This window comes from Mandrillus leucophaeus, unplaced genomic scaffold (genome assembly GCF_000951045.1).
Source record: "Mandrillus leucophaeus isolate KB7577 unplaced genomic scaffold, Mleu.le_1.0 Scaffold220, whole genome shotgun sequence".
Classification (NCBI taxonomy): Eukaryota; Metazoa; Chordata; class Mammalia; order Primates; family Cercopithecidae; genus Mandrillus; species Mandrillus leucophaeus.
The window spans coordinates 258,631-266,375 of NW_012102255.1; the positions used below are offsets into that span (position 1 = coordinate 258,631).

The 7,745-nt window shown below is 40.2% G+C and overlaps 1 long non-coding RNA gene across 1 annotated transcript; it reads left to right on the top strand.

The window, feature by feature from the left end:
- Positions 1-1,978, top strand: LOC105540490. Its single transcript, XR_001006195.1, has 2 exons — positions 1-97; positions 842-1,978. It is a non-coding gene; the product is annotated as an uncharacterized LOC105540490 (long non-coding RNA).
- The last annotated feature ends 5,767 nt before the right edge of the window (positions 1,979-7,745 follow it).

The window sequence follows — 7,745 nt, forward strand, 5'->3', positions numbered from 1 at the left end:
AGAGATGGGGTTTCACCATGTTGGTCAGGCTGGTCTCAAACTCCTGACCTCAGGTGATTCGCCCGCCTTGGCCTCCCAAAGTGCTGGGACTACAGGCGTGAGCCACCGTGCTCACCTAGTTCTAGCTCTCTGAATTTCCACAAGAGCTGGTTGTTAACAAGAGCCTGGCACAAACCCCTTCCTCTCTCACAACATGATCTCTGCACATGCCAGCTTCCCTTCCCCTTCTGCCATGCATAGAAACAGCCTAAAGCCCTCACCAGAGGCAGATGGTAGCACCATGCTTCTTGCACACCTTCAGAACTGTGAACCAAATAAACCTCTCTTCTTTAAAATTACCCAGTCTCTGGTATTCCTTTATAACAACACACACACACACACACACACACACACACACACACACAAAAGCAGACTAAAATGGGAACTAATTAGAAATAGTGAAGACCCCAGGGACTGGCACCAAGGCTCCCCAACAGAAACTGAAGCCACGGATAGAAGGACACATTCATTGTTATTTTTTTCTAGTGGTTAAGTAATTATTTGCTCTTAATTTCACAATTTCTGCCAAGGCCTCCCATGGACCAAACTCAACTGGAATCTAGAAAGCAGAGAACCTGAGTGGTACATTCAGTAGAAGTCAGCTTCCTAGGGAACCTTGCAGGAAGGATGAAGGTAGAGAATCTGGTGGTGAAGCAAACAAATGCCCATCACACGCACTTTCCTCCAACAGAGCGACTCAGATGCTATGAAACAATGCTAATTCAGTCTCAGGGTCTGATTGCAGTAATGTACAATCCAGGTTTTAATCACCAGAAATCACATCCTATTGTCTTCTGCACAGACCCAAACACACTTGGAGGTCATGTTCAATATGAATACCTCACAGAGAAGGAAATTTACACACAAGAAGTACATGCAGAGAAAGCCAGCTGGCATGTCGACCATTCAAAAACTCAGGGTATTTAGGATAAAAAAGACTCAGGAAGACAAGTATGAAGCATAATCTGTGGCGTTCCACACAGCAGACATTAGACACATACAGGAGAGTTGTTGGAAAGCGGAATTTATCTTCATAAAAATAATATTGAGCTAGATCTTAAATCTCAATATTTCAGATCTCTAGAACTATCCATCAGTGAAATGGATTGCCAACAGAAAGAGCAATACCATGTCACTTAAGAATACAATCATGGACGAGGCTGCCACCTGCTGTTGGGGGCCACTGCAGAAGAAATTCCAGAACACTGGGCTGTAGAGCATCTCACTTTCCTTACGGCTCTAAGTTTCTGACTCAGTGACCTGGCGTCAGTACCATATACACCAAGACCCACTTACACAGATGACTGTTCTTCACATTAGGCCCATGGAGACAGGGGTAAAATTCTGAATTTGCTCAGATACCTTCTCTGGTACTGACATCTAGGCATTACACAATTCATCTCTTCATACTTAATCTTTGAAGTTTGCTACTTCTCAGACAGACTAATGAGTAATGACCAAATATCCTGAAGCTTAGAATGCTTCTAACTCCTCTCAAAACAGAATATTCATCAAAACAGAGCAGTTGTGCACTTAATTTTAGGCCTTGTCTAACGCCTCCTTTCTTGGCAGTAATTATGGCCAGAATAGCTCTTTCCAGGGACAGAGAAAGGACCTTTTGAAAGGATAGGGTCTCTAGATAGAAAAGCAAATGCCTCATTCCAGAAGGTCTTCAAGAAAAAAAGGCTGTGGTGATAACAAAGATAACTGAATATAATCTATTCTGTTAAAAAAGAGTTTATGAAATAGTATATGTGTGTATACAGTCCATAAAAAGCTGAATATATATATGTGTATATATATATACACACACACACATACACACACACATTCAAATAAATAATAGTTATCTCTAACTAGAGGAATTCTAGTTGCCTTATATTTTCTTCTTTTTCCTTACTTTGTTTTCTACAATAAACATGTATTCTTAACAAGAAAAGTATTTTCTGGTGTGCTTTTTAATTTTCTTTGTTTAACTGAGAGTGAGGCTACATAACTACATGGCTAGGAACATTTTTAGAAAACTTGGCTGCTCTGGAAAATTGACATATCCTGATTTCTTCCATAGTTTGGATCTTGACCTACAGGGAAATATAAAAATGTTGACTTGAACCTGAGGGGTGCCATTTTCACTGCTGAAGCAGTTTCATGGATCATGAATTGGAGAAATGACTTCAGCAACATGGGTGTTAAAAACCGAAAGCACAAGTGACCTACAACAGATGATGGAGAACAAAGAGCAAGCCGGGAAAAGCAGTGGCCTTTAATACACACGCGATTAATTACCTTTTGAAAGGAAGCAACACTCCACTCTGCTCCCCAAACTCCCATATGCAACTATAAACTTACAATGGCTCATTTCAGAAAACCCAAGGGCACCAAGTGATGTGCCAGGGGCAGGGTGGAGGGAGTGGTCAGTCTCCATGGATGCAAGAAAGCACTGTCTGCAGAAAATTGAAAATCAGTCATGACACTGAGTAAAACTGTGTCTGCTTTTGAAAAACCACTATGCATCAGCAATGCTACCCACCCTTGGTACATGGCCAAGGGCATCATAAAAGCCCCAGTGGAGAATTTGCTGATGGAACAAGGGAGTTTCTTCTCCAATCTTCAAGAAAGTATGATTTTTGGTATACACTTCTATTCCCCCTCTTACTCTGGTATATTTTCCTCCCTCTCTTAACTTCTCCTCTTCTGTCTATTTTTGTTTGTTTGTTGGGTGGCAGGAAGAATATACATTCCTTTAACTAGAAATAGAGTCAATGGAGTCACCTGTGTTCCAAAAACCTGAAAAAGGGCTGATTTGAGACTGGACAACTTCTGTTGATTTGTTCCTTTCATTAGCACAACATTCCATTTTAACTGGATTTTAGGGTCACATTGCTTTCTTTTCTATTTAAAGAGTTTGCCCCCCAAGTCCGGGCACGGTGACCCACGCCTGTAATCCCAGCACTTTGGGAGGTTGAGGTGGGCGGATCACGAGGTCAAGACACCAAGACCATCTGGCCAATGTGGTGAAACACCATCTCTACTAAAAATACAAAAATTAGCTGGGTATGGTGGCCCTCACCTGCAGTCCCAGCTACTCAGGAAGCTGAAGCGGGAGAACTGCTTGAACCCGGGAGGTGGATGTTGCAGTGAGCCGAGATTGCGCCACTGCACTCCAGCCTGGCGACAGAGCGAGACTTTGTCTCAAAAAAAAAAAAAAAAAAAAAAAAAGTTGCCCCTCAAATTTCCTCTGTTCTTTGAAAACCTGGTCTTCTTCTTCTTTTTTCACTCCTATATTTATATGCAACTTTTCTATAAATATTGGGGTTTGATCACCCAAGGACAAATGCTTTTGAGATAAATTTTACTTACTATATGCTGTACATTATTTTTCCAGGTATCTTATAATGTTTTTATGCCATTGTGCTATTAGAATTGTATCACCTTGATATTGCAAGGCTAAGTAATTCTCTGTTGCATCTCTGATTATATAAAGTTAATATGCCTACAGATTCCATAGGGCCTGAAATGCTTTCAAAATTGCAGACTCTCCCTTTTCATTCATATGATATTTTTAGTTTTGAAATTCTTCTCAGGTAGAGTTGAAAACCAAGTATAGAGGAAACATCCAGAGGAACAATCCTATTCTTACAATCCTATCGTTTTAGTTCGACTGGATATATCTCATTTTAACGACAACGAAACTGAGACAGAAAGAGTACTTTTGGTTTGTAGACTCATATCAACCCCAGAATTTACACACCACACAAACAGCAGCAGGAAAGGCCAAGGCATTGAAAATGCTAGAACATGGTTCCAGTAGGACCAGTGTTAACTCATTTTTTAAGAGTAAACTTTATTTGTATTATTATTATTATTATTTTTGAGACAGAGTCTTGCTCTGTTGCCCAGACTGTAGTGTAGTGGCATGATCTTGGCTCACTGCAACCTTCACCTCCCAGGTTCAAGAGATTCTCCTGCCTTAGCCTCCCGAGTAGCTGGGATTACAGGCGCCTGCCACCACACCCAGCTAATTTTTGTATTTTTAGTAGAGACCAGGTTTTGCCATGTTGACCAGGCTGGTCTTGAACTGCTGACCTCAGGTGATCCACCCACTTTGACCTCTCAAAGTGCTGGGATTACAGGCATAAGCCACCATGCCCCGGCAAGAGTAAACTTTTATAGCACTTTTTTCTTCTGGTATTCTTTAAAGATAATGAGCTAGAATCTCCGTAGTATCGAATGTATTATCAGGTAGTAATGGAAGGTCCTGAAGGGAAGCACAGTCACACTGGAGACATCTAGTGCTCTGAACATGCCTCTTTCAGGTTAACTTATTTATAAAAAATAGCTGTACCATGGGAGCCATATTTTTTCAACAAAGTTATTTAGTACAGTTACATTGTGTGAATTTTTATCAGAGTAGTGAATCACTTAAATGGACAAAACTTCCGATTAATCACAGAAACAAAGAGCGTTTCAAAGATAATCCCCCTTTGATATCATTATGGTTCTTTACATAGCCATATAGAAGTACCTACAAATAAGAATTATTGTTATCATATATGCAGAGAGTAAAATGGTGGGGGTTACCAGAAGCTGGAGGGTGAGGGGATTAGAGAGACGTTGGTCAAAGGATACCAAATTTCAGCTAGACAGGAGGAGCAAGTTCAAGAGATCCCTTGTACATCATGGTGACTATAGTTAATAATGATATGTTGTATGCTTGAAAATTGCCAAGACAGTAGAATTTTAAGCATTCACATTTTTTATACTGTCACAATTTATTCTTACAATAATTCTGGGAGGTAAGTGTTGTTAAGCGATTTAATGGTTGAGAAGAACGAGGCATTTTTACCCACGGAAATGCACTTCAATAATAATGGTTAATATTTGCTTTACCTTAAACAGTCTAGTATGAAGCATATTTTATATAATTTGACAAAGCTACTCGCCACTAAACATAACCTAGTGACCTACAAAAACATAATGATGTGTTCACAATATGGGTTTACTGAGAGAACATCTTTAGCCCTAGAGAGAAGTTCTCTTATTCACGCTTATCAAACACTCCTTATATAGGACTAGTTTACTACCAATAAAGAGACTTCACATAGGCATTTAAAAGTGACTTTCCCAAAAGTTACAAAGCAGATCGACAACCAATATTGGAACACAATACACGCCTCCGTACCTCTTATCCACTCTGTAAGCACTCAGAGGAGTCCTGTTTATTTAAAAATTGTGAAACTGTTTTTTTGTTGCTTTTTTGTTTTTGAGATGAAGCCTCGCTCTTGTCCCTCAGGCTGGAGTGCAATGGCGCAATCTCAGCTCACTGCAACCTTCGCCTCCCGGTTCAAGCAATTCTCCTGCCTCAGCCTCCCGAGTAGCTGGGATTACAGGCGCTTGCAACCACACCCAGCTAATGTTTGTATTTTTAGTAGAGATGGGGTTTCACCATGTTGGCCAGGCTGGTCTCAAACTCCTGATCTCAGTTGATCCGCCTGCCCCAGCCTCCCAAAGTTCTGGGATTATGGGCATGAGCCACCCATGCATGGCCTAAAACTACTTTTAAAAAACTTTGGACATAGTGCCTTAAATTTGTGATTTATATAAATATCTCTTCTATTTTCATAAATGTTACTAGGAAGTAAAGTTCCAGGACACACGAAGAAATCCTCATATAAGTTTCTTAAATCTACGATGGCAGAGGCTACTAGTTGCTTCCCAGTATCCATTCTCCCATGTTTCTTACTAACACGAACCTGAGTTTAGCTGGGCACATTGACATCTGGAATAAAAGACTTATTTCCTAAGATCTCTTGCAGTCAGGTGAGGGCCTATGAATAAGTTCCGACTAAAGACATGTAAGCAGAAGTGTTGAAAGAGATTTCCAGGAAGTCTTCTTTATGGATTTGGCTTATCTAGGAAAAGTAGTCTTTTGCCCTTTGGCCTTCCTCATCTTCCTTGAAAACTGCAAGGAAGTCTGTGACGGCTGGAACCCTAACAGCTATTATGAACCCTGAGGTGACCACAGGGAGTAAAGCCACATACTAGTGAGGATATAAGATAGAAGGAACCTGATTCCCTGATGACTATGAAAGTGTCCTCCTAACCCTGGACTACCTATGTCAAGACTTATTTTATGAGACCCAGAGATAATAGTCTGTTCTGGGAGGCAGAGGTAGGGATTCTGTTATATACAGCCAGCTAACAAATACAACCGTCACCCAAATACAGCTCCCCACCCCACTCACCATACGAAAACTGAACTGATAGGCTATCCCTATAAAAGTCCCCGCCCTAAAAAATGACAAACAGAAAATTAAAGAAGCAGACCTGTAATCCCACACTTTGGCAGATCACTTGGGCCAGGAGTTTGAGACCAGCCTGGCCAACATGGTGAAACCTGATTCTACTAAAAATGCAAAAATTTCCAGACGTGGTGATGCACGCCTGTAATCCCAGTTACTCAGGAGGCTGAGGCAGGAGAATCGCTTAAACCCAGTAGGTGGAGGTTGCAGGAAGCCAAGATGGCACCACTACACTACACCCTGGGTGTGAGCAGGAGAAAATTATCAAACTGGAATAGGAAGTCTCACTCTGTCAATGGTTGATTTATTGGTCTCAGATCAGTTCACTGACACAGAACAACTAAAAACCCTGGACAAAAATTTAAAAAAAAAAAAAAAAACTAATTGTTTGAAAGTTTCAGAAACATATGAAGATAGTGAGAATTTGGAGGGGCTAACATCTAGAAGAGGAAGGAATCCAGAAAGTCACATCAAGTGTCTAGGGCCACTTTAAATCTCATTATAACTGGTGATTCCAAAAGTAAAAGCAGCAGCCAAGAAGCAAAGGAACAGAGCAGAGGTATTGGCAATTTCACAGAGCTAAAAACATGAGAATTAGAGTTCAGGAGCCCCTGATGAGGAGAGTCCTGATAAACACCTCAGTATTTTTATTGGAACCCCAAAGAGCTATACCTGGAATAAAGTTCAACTTCAAACAGCCTCTATTCCTGATTCTGATCCTACCTTAGCCTAGTTGATTGACTGATGAATAAGTAATCAATCAAAAGAGAGAGAGAGAAATTAAGCAGAAGAAATAGATCCCTGGAGCTTCATATATTAGAATTATAAGACTGACCAAGGAATTAAAGTACAAGATGGTAAATTTTGGCAGAAAACTAAAGAATCAAATGGATTTTCTATAACTGAAAATTTCAATGACTAAAATTAAGATATTACCAGATAGGTTTAACAGAAAATTGCATAAAGTTGGCAAGAAAACAAGTAAACTTGGATACAGGACAGAAGTAGAATAAAAGCACTGAGAAGCAAAGAATGCAAAATTTAGAAAAGAGCTTAAGAGACACATCAGGCATGATAAAAAGGTTTAACAAAGTATAATCGAATTTTCCTAGCTCTATTCACAGAAAGGGCCCAGGAGCAGCGACACCTCAACAGCAATGAGTACACATGCTACCTAGAACTTGGTTTCTAAAAACCATCCTCCTCGAAAGGGAAACAGAGCTCATTGAAGAAACAGTAATTTCAAAGCAAGAGTAGAGAAAGTGTAAGATAAGCCCAGAATATCTTTTTGTACAAGAAAGTAAGAAAATGCTCAAAGAATGATGGAGACATGACCAAAAAAAAGCAGAGAAGCCAACTTGAAAAGATTCCAACAAGCCAAATATGGGACAATTTGAACATCAG